The 18,255-nt window shown below is 46.8% G+C and overlaps 1 long non-coding RNA gene across 1 annotated transcript in view; it reads left to right on the top strand.

Moving 5' to 3' along the window:
• The first annotated feature begins 1,929 nt into the window (after positions 1 to 1,929).
• The window catches only part of LOC140656188 (uncharacterized), a 40,119-nt gene continuing 23,793 nt past the window's right edge, over positions 1,930 to 18,255 (top strand). The window contains exons 1-3 of the long non-coding RNA XR_012044003.1: positions 1,930 to 2,063; positions 8,110 to 8,269; positions 8,609 to 8,760. This is a non-coding gene — a long non-coding RNA (uncharacterized lncRNA). The remainder of the gene's footprint in view (positions 2,064 to 8,109; positions 8,270 to 8,608; positions 8,761 to 18,255) is intronic.

The raw sequence follows: 18,255 nt of genomic DNA, 5'->3' as shown, positions 1-18,255 counted from the left end.
TTTACAAGTGTTAGCTATGTATTTTCTTAGCCTGACAGTCCTCTGCTGCATGGTCACCCAGGACTGACCAGAGCTGGTAAGAGGTGTCCCTTTTTCCTGAGCGCAGATACACTTTAGAGCTAGTGATTCAGCATTCAGATGATATTTCTCCCACAGCAGCATCCTTCCTGAATAGCGCAGCCCTCCTGAATTGGAGTGAATGATGCTAGTGTGTGAGAACACCTACTATATTTTTACTACCACTTGAATAATGAGATGTGCCTCCTTTTCTCAGTAGGTATAGTCCCAGCTCACTGTTCCTGTATTGCTTCTGAATCAGCATCACCGCTTCTCTTGCACAACCGCATAGGTCCTGATAATAGGACAGGAATGCGACCCTCCACTGGGCAGGGAGGGATTGAATTGGGACAGAAAAAAATGCCAGATTGTGTGCCACGAGTGTTGTGAGACACCGGGTTCAGGGCTGGGGATGATGTGTGGCTGGAGTCTCCTTGATGCAAAGTGACCTGATCATGAAAAGTTTGTGACTCTGTATAACTCATTCCCTCCCTGGGGCCGTCTGAGCTCAATTATGACTTTCCAGAGATGTCTAGAAAAGGGAGAGGCCTGGGATATATCTGTTTTCCTCTTCTTTCCCTTTGATGCCTCTTCCCTAATCATTGGAGACTTCTGCAGCTTGGAGTTGACCTTCTCTGCTTGGGCTGGACCAATGCTCCCTTGGTGAGTAGGTATGAACGGCAGGGGAGGGCAAGACCTGTGATAACTCAGTCTGGCAGCCCCAGCCCTGTCAGCACCAATGTGATGGAATACTCTTTGGAGACCCAAAGAGCTTCAGTCAACTCTTCTTTTTGAAAAGGGCTGTTGTAAAAGGGGTAAAGGAAACCATACAAAGCCCTGAAAACCTGGAGGAGGGGACAGAAATTGAGACATAAGAAGGTAAGGCAGTTTAAGAAAAAAGTTAAGGTGATGCCATCCCTGTAATCAGTGCTGGTGTTAGTAAATCTGGACTTGATCCTGCTCTTCCTGCCGATGAAACTCCTGCTGGTGTCTGCATCTGAATGCGTGTGTTAGGAGTAGGGAGGCCCCAAACATCACTGTCACCTGCACTCAGCCCTGCTGAGGAACCCCTTAGGAGGAAAGGGATATCTGGGCAGTGCAGATGGCAGTGTCGTTTGGGCTCACTGCCTTGTAACACCTGCATGGCTTCAGAGCTTGTCGCTGCAGCTGCAGGCAAGCGCTCTCCTCACCCAGGCTGGAGCGCCCCAGACCCAGGGACTCGTGGTTCTTCCTTTGGGAGTGTGTGACTGGGCAGAGGCTTGCTAGTAGCAGTGTGGTTTCATTTTAACAAAGGAATAAGAAAAGGGAAATGGATTTTCCCTCTGCAAAAGATTTATGCACATCTGTCTCATCCAGACCATCCCACCGCTTCTCTGAGCCCCAGGCAGACTTTTGGAAGCTGGTTGTGGCTCAGTTTCCTGCAGCTTAGGACACTGACCTTTAGCATTTAGTTGGGATTTGGGTTCCTTGAGTTCAGACCTTGGACTTTGTGGCCAAAGCATGGCATGGAGCATGTTCTGCGGTGGTGCAGTGTGAATGCAGAAACCTCGTTCTTTGTTCTTTCAGCGATGGTGGTGGTGATGTCAAGGTACCATCCTATTTCCTGCATGTGGTTTTCATCACCCTACTATTAAGCTAAGCCAACTTGTTAACACCGCACACATCCCAGGACCCAGATTTATAAAACAGATCAGCTGCTCTTGCTGCAACATGTGGCAAGGAGCAGCAGTCTGTTGCAAAATGACTATTTCCTCATGTCATACCAGCCTGAAATTATGCGAGGACACTCGCATAGGGGTAGGAAGCACCTTTAGTTTGTGAGCGGGGTTGCTGCTTATCTCTGTTTCTCATATTTCTATATCCCCTATACAGCGATGAGACAACTTGGTGTCCAGGAAGATTATGCAGCACCTGGCCCCTGCAGCTCTCAGTTAGGACACCTTGTCACCATTGTGCATCTGGACGTCAGTGATCTGTGAGTGCTTCATACACATGCACACTCTCAGGTACGTTAGAGGGATCTCCCCTGCCTTTGCCCCTGTCTTTATATTGCCTGTGCTTCCAGGCTGGGAGGGTGGAAGGCAGGATTGGCAGCTGGCTGGGCAAGGGAACCACTTCAGTCATTGCACTGGAGTTGGCCCCGCTCAAATATTTTCTGCCACTGATTCTTACCAGTCTTATGGCATCCCCAAATGAGGCACAGGGGATTACAAAGCAGTCAGCTTTCGTTTAAAGCCTGACCTTGGCATCAGGCTGCTAGCATGGCAAGGAAGAGATGAGTTAGCTGGCAGCCTGCCTGTGTGTGGCAAGGGCTCTTTAAAGCCCTAAAGGATGCATTAGTTTGATGTCAGAGGCTTTGTTTGTGGCATTCCCCGGAATAATCATCCTCCCTCTGTGTGTGTGTGTGTGTACATGTATCTCCTCCCTGTCTGCATCTCTGATGTTCCCCCATCCTGTGTCCGAAGAGCTCAGTTAGACAGCATGGATAACTCCAGTGAGACAGATGGAGATGGATCCAGGCCTCTGTGGGGACAGCTGCGTTCCTGACAGTCCCCTCTGGTTGTGCACCTGTTAGGAACTATACTTAGCATGGGAAAACTTTCCAGAAAAGAGAAAGCAAGGGAGAAGTGGGGAGGCAGAAAGGCTGGGAATTTGGCCTCATTCTCCCCAGCCAGTCCTGAAGCTCCAAAAATGTCTCTCAGTAATAGCATCCAAAAATGACAATCAGGTGAAAAGCAGGCAGTGTACCAAGGCATGCTGGCACTGTTTGGAGACAGCCTGAGCGAGTGACGGCTTCATAACTCCTGGGTGAAATGCCAGGAAGCCTGGTGTGTTTGTCCTGACAGGCACCAGTGGTCCAGACCACTCAGCAACTGCCATATGGGGACTCTGGTAGATACTGAGTGAGGCATGTGCTGGGGGGTCACAGGTTGAGCCTTCACTATTGCAAGATGTGAGGCAGTGCAGACTCCCATGTCCATCACGTATCACCCGGGACTATTGCAGTACCTCTAACGATCCCCACTTCAAGCAGGCCCTGTTCCTAAAGCACTCAGCAAGCTGTCCGCCTGTGCTCCAACCTGTCTGCCATGCTTACAGCCATCCATTCGCCTGCCCTTCATCTCTGTGCGTAGCCACCTACCCGTAGAGCTCGTGTGGAATGAATGGGGGAGGAAATCCTCCCCCGTTTGGCGCTATGCAAGCTTCTCTGTGATGAGATGGGTGGCTTTTCAGCTCTTCTTTTTATAAATGAAGAACCTGAAGTTAGGTGCCCATGGTCTGATGGTAACTGAATGTGCCTTGCCCCCTGCTGCTCCCCTTTTTGCAGTAGGGACTCCCTGGGAGCCTTGCAAGGAGGCAGACTGAGCTGTGGTGTCTTGCCTGAGCAGAGGCAGCAGATCCAGGTAGGTTTAGAGGCCATGTTTTCTTTTACATTCTTTTCCTTTGATAATTGCTGAGCTGCATTTTCACCACATAAGACTCCTCTTGGCACAGGAGGTGCCTAATGGCCATCTCTGCTGTGTCAGTCGTGACATGTAGCAGTGGCTGCGCCCTCTCTAGACCACCCCTCATCTTCCTCCCTGGGGAGGAGCTCCTGAGCTCCTTTTCTGGAGAGAGTCCCCTGCCTGGAGCTCCAGCTGGTGAAGAGTGAAACTCTATCAGTGCTTTGTAACTGCAGGAAGCTTCGAATGAATGAGAATCCATCAGCTCTCAAATGCCTCCAGAGCCGTCCCACAGCAGGGCCCAGCTCCCGGCGCTGCTAACAGGTGGCAGTGCCTCCCTGGAAGGACACTCTGCTTTGCTTTCAGCTGCTCTCCTGCTATGCCTATCCGCACACCCTCTCTAATACCTGCATGCCACACATGCAGTTAGTGTTTCAGTATTCATGGCCACCTGGGCTGTTGCTTAGCAGGGGGATTTGCTTTACTTAGATGAAAAATGCAACAGGAACTTTAAACTGCATTGTGGCTAAATTGAGTTCAGTTTTCCCGTCCCTGCAGCTCTCAGCTATCTTCCTCTGCCCTGTTGTCATGCCCTCTTAGCAAGAAGCAAGAAAACTACTATGTTGCACTTAGGAGCCACCGAGCACTATGGGTTTTACTAAACATCTGTGAATGATGTTCTTAGTCAGTGTTTCCCCAGTCTCAGGGGGAAGATCTGGGTGTGAAACCAAGAAAGGAAGAGGGAATACAGTGTATCGTGAGGATATCCACAACATCTCCAGCTGGTAGGATAAATCCATAATATTCCTAGCTGCCTAATCTGGATTTTTGTGGCACTCGAACAATTTGCATTTACACACCTGTGCAGCATATATAAATGAGCGTGTCTTACCAGGAACTCAAGCCCTGCTGGTGCCAGTGCCCGCTGAGCCAGCTCTGATGCCAAAGATTGGTTTCTGTGCCATCGGAAGTGGGGAAATGCTTGTCTCCTTTCAGTGGCCACTTGCAGCTTTTTCCTCTTAAGACTGGGAAAATCCTTCTCATGTTTCCCAACTTTTCCCTGTGGCATTAGGAAGTGATAGGTAGGGAGAATCATACCTATTTCTGCTTGTGAGCAGGAGAAACAGGAGGTTGTTCCTGATCTCAGTCATGGAGATGGATTGAATGAAATTGGTAAGCGTGGAATAACTGGGCAACCTGTATGTTATTTGCAAGGTGCTTAACCTCTCTTCATATATGCCATGGAGGCTTTCCTGGAACCAGAGGCACTAGCCAACATAAATTGTTTTTGTCAATGTGCTTTATTGGACTACATCAAAGTAGAATCGATAAAGAGTTAAACCTCCCCCCCTCCCCCCAAAAAAAACCAAAAACAAAAAACAAAACGGGTTTACTAAGCCAGACCAAGTCATAAACAGATTAGAGTGCTGTGGAAGTCACGTTTCAGCTGGCATTCATGAAAATAGGGGGGTTCTGGCGTTGTTGGAGGGTGATTCATTGCAATGAAATATTTCAGGGGAGGAGAATCGTAAAGAGTTGTTAACACACTGCTGAAAAGAGAGGGGCTCCTTGTGTGTCAGGTTTCTGCCTCCAAGTTTGCTGTCCCAGATTTCTACTGATATCATTTATATCAGTATAAGTTATCTGTTTCCACTTAACCTAGATGAAAGCCTGAATGTGGTTATTGCATTCTAAGGTTGCTGGAACTTGTTAATAATTTAGAATAATAAAGTCAGTCAAATTAATTCACTCCTAAAATTGAGCTTATTTGCATTGACTTGTCTCTTTTTTGTAACAGATCTCTCTGCGGGCATATGTTCGTGTAAGCTTTTTGTATGTGCTTGTGAGTGTTTGTGTGCATACGTAATTTCCTTCACAACCAAAAGAGGCTGAGCTGGATTTAAACATTGTACAAGAAAAATAGTTTCTCCCTGCCTGTGAATATATTCAGTGAAGGTCCACCCTAAAGTGAAGCTGAATAGCTAAGGTATAAATCCATGGGAAAAAATGAGGTTTGTAATGGAAATGTTCCCTTGTCTTAAATTATAGCTAGGCATATGTGAAGCTGAAATTCATGCTGCAGCATCCAGACGGTGCCTCAAGCTGGCCACACGTTCCCAGAAATAAAGAAAAATACCACAGCCTACCTGCAAAATGACCTTTCTCCTAACACCAACTTGCAGCTCACAAGCTTTTGTGCTGTAAGAGGCAGGGTAAGATACATGAAGTGACAGATTGCTACTGACAGTGAAAGGCTCTTTCAGCTGCATTTCTCTACAGCCACAGTGATATATCTAGGGGCTTGTTAGAGGAACAACAGCACCAGCCAATAACCAGTTGGTCTAAGCCCTAGAGATAGACCGTATGTCCCACACTCTGTTTCCTAATCTGTGAATGTAGAGTAAATTCAGCTGCCGTATCACTTCTCTCCCGGCATGTTATATAGCAAAGACAGACACCCGTGTATTTATCTGTCTGTGGCAATGCCTATATCTATAAATAACAATGTTTGTATCTGTGCGTGTGTGTGTGCATATTTATGTGTCTATGTATTTATTACGGGTGAGGCTGGTTGTAGAGCAGTCCAAAAAATGGAAATCCTCTTGTGCAAATCATGCTTTCTTGGAGGAAAGGAGAGCCAGGAGACCAGGGGTGATGAATTGGCCCTGAACTGTGATGAAATTTTTTTTTTTTAAGGCAAAATGATTTCAGGGAAAGGGTCTCCAAAAAAGTCCAGTTTCAGGACGTAGCTCAATTGAATCTGTGTTTCCTGGCTGCTTGCCTGGAGGGCCTCTTGTCACTTCTACTTTCTTCCAACAAGGCAGAAGGCAGAACTGACAGCAGCCTTCCCACCAGGCTGTTAGAGAAGAGGGGAAGCCAGATGCTTTGCCTCCCTGCTCCCTCCCCCTTCTGCGGCCCAAGAGCCAGAGAGCTAAGTTGCTTAACTTTTCCATCTTCGCTCTCCAGTGTTCCTGGTCTGACCCAGCAGGGATCCTGAGGAATGAAATAATGCCTGGTTGTAGGCAGAGTCAGTGCATGTGCACAAAGGGGTTCCTCACTATTGAGGGGATAGGAGTGTGCACGTTGCACAGTAAAGTATCATTATGCTTTTGTACAGAAAAGTAAAAATATACTTTTGTACGGAGAGTTTATGCAGAGGCACGCTGTTGGAAATTGGCTGATATATGAGCCTCTTCCCTAGAGCAAAACCAGGGCGCAAATAGTTGTATAATATGATTTTGGAGCTTCCATTCTAAACTCACATCTAAGCTCACTCTCAGCCTGTGCTATTTGTGTAACTGCATATAGGTTACATTGTAGGTGATAGCTAAAATATTCTTATTATTTCTTCTGCAAGGACAGTATGCTCAGCCTCTCTCTTTTCTTCTTTGTATAGGATTATCATCCTTAGTTGGTAAGAAATGTAAGAAGGTTTCAGTTGCCGTTGAATTCACATTTCTATACGCATCATTTAACTAGATAATTTGCTGACTCTAAAATTTTTGTGTAGTCAAATTGGTTGGCTGTTTTAACATTCTTAAGTGCTAGTTAAAATGATGTGGAGAATGGACCCCTTTCTTTAGATTCAGGGCAGTAGCAGGGTAAGGTTCTCTAATACACTTTTTTGAGGCCTGATCTGCTCCAAGTCAGGGGTTGTGCATTTCCCAGCAGACATGACCCACAGAGCTCTTGCCCCCCCTTTCCAGTCTGCTGACAACTGCAAAATGGGGTGACAAACTGGTAGTGGATGGCCAGGAAATGACACCCTCTCCCTCCCCAAGCTCATCTCATTATGAAAAGCTCCAAACACCAGTTAAGATGAGAACCCTTCTCTGCTAAGCTCATCTGTACTGAAACTGGCGGTCTGCGGGCAAGTGTCTCTGCAACCTGTTGGCTCTGCTGGGGATCATCCAGACATCTCAAAAAGCAGTGGAATCATAGAGTTTCATTAAAATACCTACTGTCCTTTTCTCCTCCTCTGTGCTGCTTTATGTCTTCTCTGTAGAAGTTATGTCACTGTCTGTCCAGTGTGTGCTTGTACATTCCTTCCTTCTGCCACTGGTCTCTCGGTCCCTCTGCCACCTTCCCCAGGCAGGGAGAATTGTGATGGAGAAGGCATTCCTCCTCGTTTGGCCTGCATTGCTGCCTGTGCCAACTCAGGCAGGAATTAACATCAGCCTAGGGCAAACCACGAACGTTTGTGGCCTGCAGCAAGGCAAAAAGTGTTGCCTAGAACAGCCTTTGGAAATATTTTAATTACCCCTGGTTGAACTGGCAATCACCTAGCTTGAGGTAAAGATCACAAGTGGAGACAAAGTCTAAGGGGAATTTTATGCTTGGAGTCAAATTTCAGCAACATTGTTGAAGCTTTTCCAATTGGTATGGTTTAACACCCATCACCAAACATCCCCAAATCAAAACAGTTCTGATGTACATGGAAAGCAAATCACAGTCGTGCAGCTCTAGCACAGTATTGTAAGGTGGATGAACACGGGGCTTAGAAAAGAATCAGCCTAATCACTGAGGTCTTTCTGAGCAGCTTTGTAGTCAGAAGACTTCTTTAATGGACTGTAAATCAAGAAATTAATTTTATTTTTTGTTTCTCCAGACTTGTCAATGAAAGAAGAGCTTGCATCTGCCTGACTGCTTTCAGATCAAGTCATTTTTGCCAGCCAAAGCAGATTCTTCTTGCCTACTTCCAAGAGGCACGAGCCTTAAACAACTGGTCTCAGAGTGGGGTGTCTCTACAGTCTTAGCCATGAAGAGAGGTGATTATTCCTAATAATTCAGTTTCCCATAAGGAACTTATCACACAGAGAGAGGCGTGCACTTTCCTCTCTTCTGTCGACATGCGCTGCTAGAAAGATTTATTTCAGTAATAAGGTCTTTGCAGTGAAACTTAACAAAAATGAGGGGGCAATTTTATTAATTATATATTTTACAGTTAATGAAACATAATATTTAACAGAAGTAATTGCAGGCATCTGCCTTGATGGCACAATTCATTTTCAGTAATAAACGGTTTGTGTGTCCCTTTGTTGGACTGATCAGTTACAGAGACAAATCCTGCCTCGTGCTAAGCCCCTCTTACCTCTTTTCATTTGCAGGAGATGAAATGTTCTCCTGTTCAGTGTATACGGAAGAGACTGGAGCAGAGCTGCTATCTCTGTAGCAGTAAAACTACAGTGAAATCTGGATTCTTTGTTCATGTTTCATTGCCTGCTTTGAGGAAAACCGTGATCATGAGATCAGCCTCAGGGTGAGTACAGATACCACCAACTCCAGCTCTACCAACACACTACAATCTATATCTGGTTCTCTCCATTCTTGTCTATCCCTCGCAGCCCTGCTGCAGGCTCTGGTAGGCATAAAAGCCTTGTTCTACAGGACTCAGATATTTCACCTCTCAAGCTGCTTCTATGCAGCTTCTTCCATTTCTGCTGAAATATCATGTGGGACCACTTGTCACTCATCTCAAGCCATTTTCAAAACCTGGGCATGGATATACATTAGCTGTCCATGTAGTAACTTGACTGGTTGTCAGAGCATTTACCCCTTTGGTATCTGATACAAAGGGTGGCTGGGTGTCTTCTTGTATGCCCTGACATTTGTAGAGTGGGAAAGTTTATTTTGCAGTATCACTGATAATTTCTCTATGCTGTTAACATCTTTCAAGCAGGTTGGTAGATTCTACTTCATGTAGGTGTCCGTCTCTCACTATCTTTCTGCTACCTGAGGTACACTACAGAGCCTGTGACACACAGTTGAGTGATTTTTATTCCCTCCACTTGAGGGAAGTATCTTACAACATTTTACACTGGTCCACTGCGATTGACTTATGCCACCTATATCTGAAATGCAGCCAACAAGGTAAGAGGAGATTTAGAAAAGTTAACAGCAAGCAGATCAATTTAGGACAAGAAGTAAAAACAAAAGTTGGATAAAACATTATAAACAGACAAACCCAGCATGCCTGCTAAACACAGAGCCATCCTGTGTGACAGTGTGACATTCCTTCCTTCTTTTCGTTTTTTTTTTCTTTAAAAACTGTTGGTGCAGTTGGTGGGTTCTCCCCATGGGGTTCACTGCAAATGAACTGTGACAGGTGAAGTCATTAGCTCTAATAGCTATGCACACCTCAAGACAACAGTCCTTCATACTTAAGAGGTTGACGGGAACTTTTCAAGGAGGTGTTTATCTAACAGCATGCCATGGGGATCAGGGTTAGGTCCAGTCTTCTTTAGTGTCTTCATTAATGAGCTGGAAGAGGGGGTGAACAGCATGTTAATTACATCTAGGATGAAACGAAGAGAGAACAAAGCCAAGGGCCAGGGGAAGTCACTGGTGGCAGCCCACCAGAAACGAGTAAGGCTGGGTTGTATCTGCCATAGACTTTCAGTCTGGCTTCACGCTGGCCTGATTTTGTAAGTAAAATGCAGAGACTTGGGGCTGAGTCTGTGCAACCAGGGCGGTGGGTTGGGTATTTATAAGGGCATCTGTTAAGCTATAGTGTTGGCTATTCTGCTTTAAAACACAGGTTTTCTGCAGACCCATCTTGTAAATATTTAAATGCATGAGTAGCGGAACCAGCAAGTCTGGGTGGAGATTTGCGAGCTGGAGGGAAGCAGAGAGCGTGTGAGTTGCATGTCTCTTTCTCACGTGTCTGCACTTGCATGTGCGTGTCTTCCGATACCTTCCAGAGAGATTTTCATCTGAAGAGCTCTGACAGCCTTTCAGGCATCAATCACAGAAGCTCCGCAATAACCCTGCAAGGTCAGGAGGTGATATCAGATGGGGAAAAGTCTGTGTCTCTGTGTTGTTCCTCAGAGGAGCAATTTGTGCCTGAACAAGGAGAGGTGAACAGAGGGCTAGTGACTCTTGCAAGTGTGCACATTTGCTGTAATCAGAGCTTTCATGATTCCTAGAGCCAGGGATGGGAGCCAGGTCTCCTGAACCCCTGTTCTCTGCCTTGACCACCAGAAACACTTCCTCCCCACAGAAACCTCACCATGAAACCACCCACAGGAGAATGGCTTTGTTGTTTGGCAGGGAGAGCATAGGCTGTACTCTACCCAATCCGCAGGCACATTTTTGGGGTTGCGTGTTTACTAAAATCTTGGCTTTGCTGGTCTGGAGAGAATAAAAGTTGATTGTTCACCAGCCAGGGATCGGTGTCTCCCTGCCTGTACGTGTAAATATCTCTGTACAGCCATACCAGGCCATAGGGAATATTTGTGGTGCAGCAGCCTGCTTGTATTAGAAGCCTTGTCTCCTGTGGTAAACAGGTCTCTTGTTACCTGTTCTCACTGAAGCTTTTCTGGCTTCTCCCTATCCTTTACTTGGCCACTTTGGCTTCAGGGCCTCATGATAGCTGGATTGATTTATTTATTTAATAATAAAACTTAAAGAACTGGTTGTTTTCCAGATTGCTCTGTCCCAGGCAATGGCTGTCTCTGAGGAGCCAGTTCATGATGGGGTTAGCGTGGAGGGAAGCAGGGCTGCTTGGTGTGAGCCTCAGCTCTGCCAGCCCTGCTGTTCCTTCTGCCTTCTCAGCCTTCTCCCAGTAACACATCTCCTCCTGAACTGGCAGGTTACGATGCTGTTCAGGCTGTCCAGACCTTTCCAGTTCCGTCCCTCTCAGGATGTGGCAGGGATCATGTAAAAGGGAGTTCACAGCCCAAGTCTACAAACAGGACCATATGACAGTAGAGAGAAGACGACAGAAGACAAGGAGTGGGCCTTCCATCAGTTATTTCTCCTGTGCAGGTCCCTAGTAGGTGTCATGGCATGTGCTTGCTGTCTCTCACCCGCTCCATGGGCCCATGTCTGAGTGTGGCTGCTCAGCACATGCTCCCAGAACCCAGGTTTGGCTGTGCAGATCTGGGCTGGTGGGCTCTTGGGGCAGAACAGAGCCTCCCTGCACGGTGCTGCTGGGTGTGTTCAGTCCTAGTGGGAGTCCAGCACAAGAGTCTCATGTTGTATTTGTGAGACTGGATTGCTTGTCCTCTTCTCCAAGCCAGTATAGCACACAATACTGAGGCTGTGCAAGGAGAACCATAATGGGAAAGAACTGAGCATTGTGGGGAGAAGAGACAGGCAGTGAGCAGGCAGTAGAGGGAAGTGGGGATGCTTATGGAAGTGAACTCTTGGTTAGAGATATCAGGAAGGAAGACAGGAAGGAGGAAAAGGCCTTACTCAGGCAGAAGTAAAGGGAAAGACTGGGTGAGGCTGCAGAGCTTCAGTGTCCTTATCCCATCTTCTATGAGGGAAAGTGACATCCTCCCCATAGGGGTTAGCAGTGTTGTCTCTTTATTTGCATGGCTGGGAAGCAATTGCACTCTCTTGGATGATGGATTAGTAAGTGTTTGAAAACAAAAGTCAGAGATCTGTACTCTGGATCCCAACCTGAAGCATCTGCTGCTTGTAATCCGAAGGCAATCAACTCCTGGCTGGTGTGGGAAAGGGTTCTCCCGCCCCACAGCTTCACACATGGTACCAACAGGTCTAATGGGCCATTTTGCTGCATTAGGAGACTTGATTTTATTCAGCTTCCTAAAATCTTGAGTGCTGTGATATCTGCATGATAGCACTGCTTTGAGCAGAAGTCAGTCAGACTGGTTCATCACTAATGCTTTCCTGTCTGTCAGTTTTATAACTGGATAATGAAACCCGCTTCCTATCGCTCTCTGACCTTGGTTTTGCAGAGTGTTCAGGTGCATCTTAAAGACTTCATGTTTCAAGAGGCAGGAGTCTGTCACAGCTGCAGCTCTGTGCCTTGAGTGTTTCATTTCCCTGAAGGTTTGGCCCTTCCTTCAGGAGGAAGTCTGTATATTCACAGTGTTTCTGCCCATAGAACTGATAACATTGAGATTGTCTTACGCATCAGCAACAGAATGAAGAAAGTAGAGGCAATCAGGACCCAAAATAATTATGTTTATCATCTGTCATCATCACACAGGGTCTAACAGCACATAAGCACTTCTAGTGGGCTGCTTTCGGGAACACAGAATGCGAGCAGTATCATTAGAGGATTCACTGATTATTTAAATGGATACTAGCCAGCCACTGAACAGTACAGAGGGGGATTCTCTGGACTGCAAGCACACCTATTTATTACCTGCGTTGCAAACAAGGGCATATCCAGTGCTGAACCCATCTCTGTGTGCAAGTGTTAATGGGTGTAATTTCCAGAGTCAGGCTGCGGAAGTAATAACTCAGCCCCTTTCTGACTGATCCCTGAGATTTGGAAGGTATAATTTGGAAGAGCCTATAGCTGCTTGAACCCCTCTCCATGGAAGGGATTATTCCAAGGGAACTGTCTGATGTTTCCCCTTGTGGCTCTGTCTGCTCCTCCCTAGTTTCATGCCAGTCCTGAAATACATAACCCTGAACAAAGACTTGAGGACTGAGTTCCCTGCTGGCAGAACTATCCTCCATCACACTGCTGCACAGTCTGAGGGTGCTGAGCAGAAACGTCCAAGAAAATTCAACTGATCTCAGTTCAGAAAAGACCCCTGAAAACATTTGCAATCAACAAAAACCAATATTCTTCAACCTATATCCTTGCAGCTTAGTCCCCCCTCTCCTTGTGCTGAGAGTTAGGGAGAGCCAAGCTTTGGAGCAAAGGAGAAAGGGCCAAAGAAAATCTTGGCCAAAATGAGTACAGTCAATTGCTGCATTTAGCCATTTGGTGGAAGGTCTTAGTAACAGTCTACTTGGAAGTAAAAGTCTTAAAGCTGAGAGCACAGGAAGAGTTAAAGCCAGATTGGTATGTGTAGTGGAATTAGTTGGAATCCCTTCAAAAACCCATGACACTTCATCTCTTCAGCAAAACATCTGAGATGCTGCACGTTTACTTACTCTGATGTTCCGGGTTATAAAGTGGCTTTCTAAAACCCTTGTTTTCCGTGATGATCTCCAGATGAGGATGTAAAATCCCTCCTTATAGGATGCCAATCCTGAGGTGTCTCAGTGTGTAAAGGAGGGATATTTCTCATCCTCTCAGTATCTGTCAGTGGGAACTGGTGTTTCTCCTGCAGACACCACCCAACTGCCAAGAAATCTGCTTTAGCAAGGCTCTTATGAACTACTTTCAAACCTGGAAGAGGGTTATTTTGAGCCAAATGTTGATGTAAGTGCATTTTTACTGAAATTCAAATGCAAACCAATCGGCATTTCACTCCAGCACTTCAATTTTCCTGCAGATTGTTTTTCCAGGGGCACCCTCTCCTTCTGGCTTATCTGCCAGACTGTGGGAATGCTGTCAAGACAGGAGCCATTCTCCTGTATCTAAAGGGCAACCAGCTTAGGGACTGAGCCAGATACTTCTGTTGTGTGGGTATCTCATGCCAGTGAGCTGAGGAGGAGAGCTGAGCTCCATGGTGTGCTCCCATGGTGTGCTCAGTGCCTGATCAGAAGACCTCTGCTATTAACTATGCAAGTGAGATTCTGCTTGCCATTTCAGGGGATCAGAGGGTAATGTTGGGTGAAAGGAGCCTCAGGGAGTCTTCAGTCTGGGTCCCTGCTCGAAGTACAGCCAGCTTCAAAGTGAGGTCCAGTTGGTCTGGACATCATCCAGTCAGCTTTTGTCAGTCTTCAAGGACAGGGATTGCTCCGCCTCTCTGGGCCCCTGTCCAGGATAATTGGGGTTTTCCTGGCGCTGAGTGCTCAGTAGCTGAGCATGAAATCTTGTCCAAAATCTTTGCCCGTTTCTGTGCTAGGATAAGTTCTGCTTGCAAAGCAGGTTTATCACTAACTTGGCACCTGCCAGACTTTCCCTGTGCTCTTAAAGCTTCTCCAACCTCTTCCTTGGATTTTTCCAAGTGCAGAAAGGACAACGCTTGCTCCTGTCCCAGTGTGTACCCAGGGTGGCTGTTATGTCACTGGCACAGAGGACTTGGGGCCAGCCTAGACTGTTGGATCCCCTGGCCTAGCTGGTGAAAGGAAGACAAGACTATGGGAGTCAACCAGGGACTTCTGTTGTAGCTGTAGAGCCTGGAGCAGGACAGTGAAGGGAAGGAGACTTAGAAAGTAGTGACCCTGGGTGGGTAGCGGAGTTGTTTTGGTGGTCTGCTTGCCTATGTTTTGCATTGGTGTGTAGAAGTAGAGTCATGTTCTGAAACAGGTTTTGGAGTGGGATCTCCTTGGCTGGGGATGAAGGCTGGCTCCTGTGAGTCACCCCTGCAGGACTGAAGGCTGCTGCTTGCTGGAATGGGGAAGTTCTGGAGCAGTGGGGCAAAACCCCTGGAGCTTTATGCTTCAGCTCAACCAATCTAGGAAGAGACTGGGATCTGTATAGTGAGGGGCCTGAATGTCCCTCCCATGGTCCTTCAGAGGAAGAAATGGAAGAGAAGAGGAAGATGCTGAACCAGTGATGCAGCTGGGGGACCTCCTGTGGTAGACCCTCAGCATGAGAGCTGCAAAACGAAGCTTTGTGGTATGGAACTGTACAAGGTAAAAGGAGGACGCTTGTCCCAGAGAGCTCCGTACCGAAGTGTGAGACTGGTGGAGGTGAACAGAGGAGCAGTGAAGTGATTCCGACTGTGATCTTGGTGCTGCACTGTCAAACTTGCTATAGGAATCACAACGAAAGAAGATTTCGAAGATGACAAGTAAGGAGCTTTGTGGGTGATTTTCCCTTCTAGGAGCATGAATAAAGAAAAGCACGACAGTGCTTCCTTGAAAGTCTGGTGGGTGGACTGGTGCTATGAGCTGTGCTATGAGCAGAAGATGGGGGCTGATTCCTTCATAATGAGTGAAAGATGACAGATGGGGAAATGCAAGGAAAGACCTTCAGCGCTAGTATAATTAACTTCTGAGAACATTGGGATGGGCTTTTTTCATAATGTGAAAGAGAAAAGAGAGGATATTTGACTGAGAGTAATGGGATAATGGGAATTGTGGAGGTGAATTTGGTTGGTCTTCTGTTCCTGAGACACCTGAAGCAAAGACCCTGTACCAGCTTCAAGGGCAGAGAGGTTGGCCTCTTTGGTCTTAGAGAGGATAGGCTGCATGGGGCTGGTCTACCTCCTCCTAGTGTAATAAGTGGCCCTGAGCTCTTGTTTTGGAAGAGGAGGTGAAGAGCCAATCCCTGTTCAGCGCAATAATGACTTCACACCCTGACTTTTTCCCGCAAGCCTTTTCTCTTGCACACTAACAAGTCTGAGCCTACTTCATTGTGCTTCAGTAATTGTGCTTTTAATTATGCTCTGTGTCTTTGACCATCTGTTGTGCTCTTTTCAGAATCTGTTTCAGTTCTGATATCCCCTTTTGAGATGAAGGGACCACAAGTGCATGCAGTATCCAAGGTGTGGATGAATCATAGGTTTTTCTGCTCTGTTCTTTTTTTACTTTCCAAATGATTCATACCACTTGATCTGTTTCTTGATGGTTACTGAGCATTAAGCTGACATTTTCATGGAACTGACAGCTTTATGTGGAAAAATGAGGGCCTACCAAGAGGAGTGAAAGTGATGTCTGTTGGAGAGGAAAATCCTGATCCTTTCAAGACAAGATTGTTTGGGCAAGGAGTATCACAGGAATCTGAACGGAGAGGTTACAGTATGGAGAGCTCCCAGTATGGAGGCCACCTGGGAGAGAGGCCAACATGAAGTTGATGGTGTCAGGAAGATGCTGTAACTTGCTGATAGACATATAAGAGCAAGCATGGAAGACCTCCTCTTTGAGCAAGACTACACAGGAGAGGAAAATCAAGCCAGGAGAGGGAGCTGGAAAGGCTCCAGCTTGAATAGAGGAGATAAAGAGAAGCAAAATGAAAGGTTAATGAGCCAGAGGGCTTGTTAGGAAGACAGGGCAACGGCAAGTTTGGGCAGAGGATGTACAGTAACATCTGTGAGGGGGTTACATTCAGGGGTTGCAATAAAGTGGGCTGTACAGAAGGAGCAGCAGCATCCCTGGGTGCCAAGCTAAGCTCGTGGATCAGATGGTCATGCTCACCCAGGCCTGGGAGTCCAAGAGGGAAGATTTGGCCCGTAGAGCTGCTTGGAGGGCGAGAGCATCAAAGAAAGCATAGCATTTGGTGAATGAAAGGAACAGGCTTAATGTCGATATATTTGGTGTATAGGATAAACATAGCTGAAACAGAGGGCTGAAGTCTGCAGGAACAGTGGCTAGAGTTGGAGGAAGACCAGGAGGTGATAACCTGCAAGCTTCCTGTTCTATTTTTTAGGATAAGGGAATAAAACTGTGGTCCGGGGCGACTGTTTATGTGGTTCTGGCACCTTTTGGCTGTGTACAGGGCATCTGTTGCCTTCACAGGGAGAAGTTAAGTCCGGGTGGCTTCCTCTTTATCATGTCAGCCCTTGCTCTGTCTCCTTTCTCCTGGTGTGCAGGGGTGTTCTGGCATGTCCCACTGCTGCCAGTGAGATACTCTGCTATCTCAGGCTCTGATATCCAGGAATACCTTGTTCTCAGCTGGGTGACGTCTTTGTCTGTACTCTTTGCCATCCAGAGTTCTGTTATTGATTGGACCTACGCATCCAGCCCAGTGCTGGCTTTGTCTCACTGCCATGCACGTTCTGTGCACCTACACCACGCTGCAACTGTGGCTCTGATTTGGGTTTGTGTGTGGTGACAGTGTGAGATGTGGGCAGAGTGGGTATTCCAATGTATGTGATGCCAGACCCTCAGTAGCCTTAGAAAAGTCTTAATGCATTCCAGGCCAGGGAGGTCATCCCTTGACCTCTGGCAGCTACTCCTTGTCTTGTCTTCTGAGCGTCTTTTAAAGATACCTTGGACTGCCTTGATGTGATTTCCTAATGCCCTTTTTGACCTTCCTCTTTCCCTTGGGCCTGACAACTTGGTGCTTAGACATCACCCATCATCACTGCTCCCTACATGAGCAGTGAAAAGAACCACCTGATGTTTTGCTTGCTGTCTCTGTTCCAGCTCTTGGACACCTTTCATCTCCAGCTTCCTACATAGGAAATAATTGTGGAATTCGGCCTCGTGGTTATCAGCCCAGCAAAACTGTCTATTAGCCAGAAAGCAGGAATCACACATAACTAAAGTAACCAAATCTAATTCCCATTGACAGGAGAAAATTTCCATTGCCCTCTGCTAGACCTGTCTGAATGGGAGAGCAGCTACTGGGATGGAAGAATAAAATGATGTACAGAAGCAAAGTTACCTGGCTGAGATCACATGGGGTCCATGGTAAATCTAGGATTACCAGGAAGATTAACTGGCATAACCGTGTTGGTCAGTTACTCAAGAAACATGAGAGAAACCAGAAGTTTCTTTTGGAGCTAAGAAAGCAGAGATGATTTGGGAGCCCTGTCGTCTTCTTGGAGGGGTTTCAGACTAGATCCTCCTCCATATTCGGTGCCCTAGCTGAGCCCCAGGCCAGATGCCTGTGCCCTGCTCAATCCCAACCCCTTCCTGATCCCTCCGAACAGGATGTCTTGATGCTCGGCTCGTGGCACGTTCTGTTTTCACAGAATCACAGAATCGTATAGGTTGCAAAAGACCTTTAAGATCATAGAGTCCAACCGTAACCCTAACACTACCAAGACCACCACTACACCATGTCCCTAAGCACCTCATCCAAACGTCTTTTAAATACCTCCAGGGATGGTGACTCAACCACTTCACTGGGCAGCCTGTTCCAATGCTTGACAACCTTTTCAATGAAGTAAAATTTCCTCATATCCAGTCTAAACATCCCCTGGCGCAACTTGAGGCCATTTCCTCTCGTCCTATCATTTGTTACTTGGGAGAAGAGACTGACCCCCAC

This window comes from Ciconia boyciana, chromosome 8, assembly GCF_034638445.1.
Source record: "Ciconia boyciana chromosome 8, ASM3463844v1, whole genome shotgun sequence".
NCBI classification, from domain to species: Eukaryota; Metazoa; Chordata; class Aves; order Ciconiiformes; family Ciconiidae; genus Ciconia; species Ciconia boyciana.
This window is presented reverse-complemented; position numbering and strand designations above follow the sequence as displayed.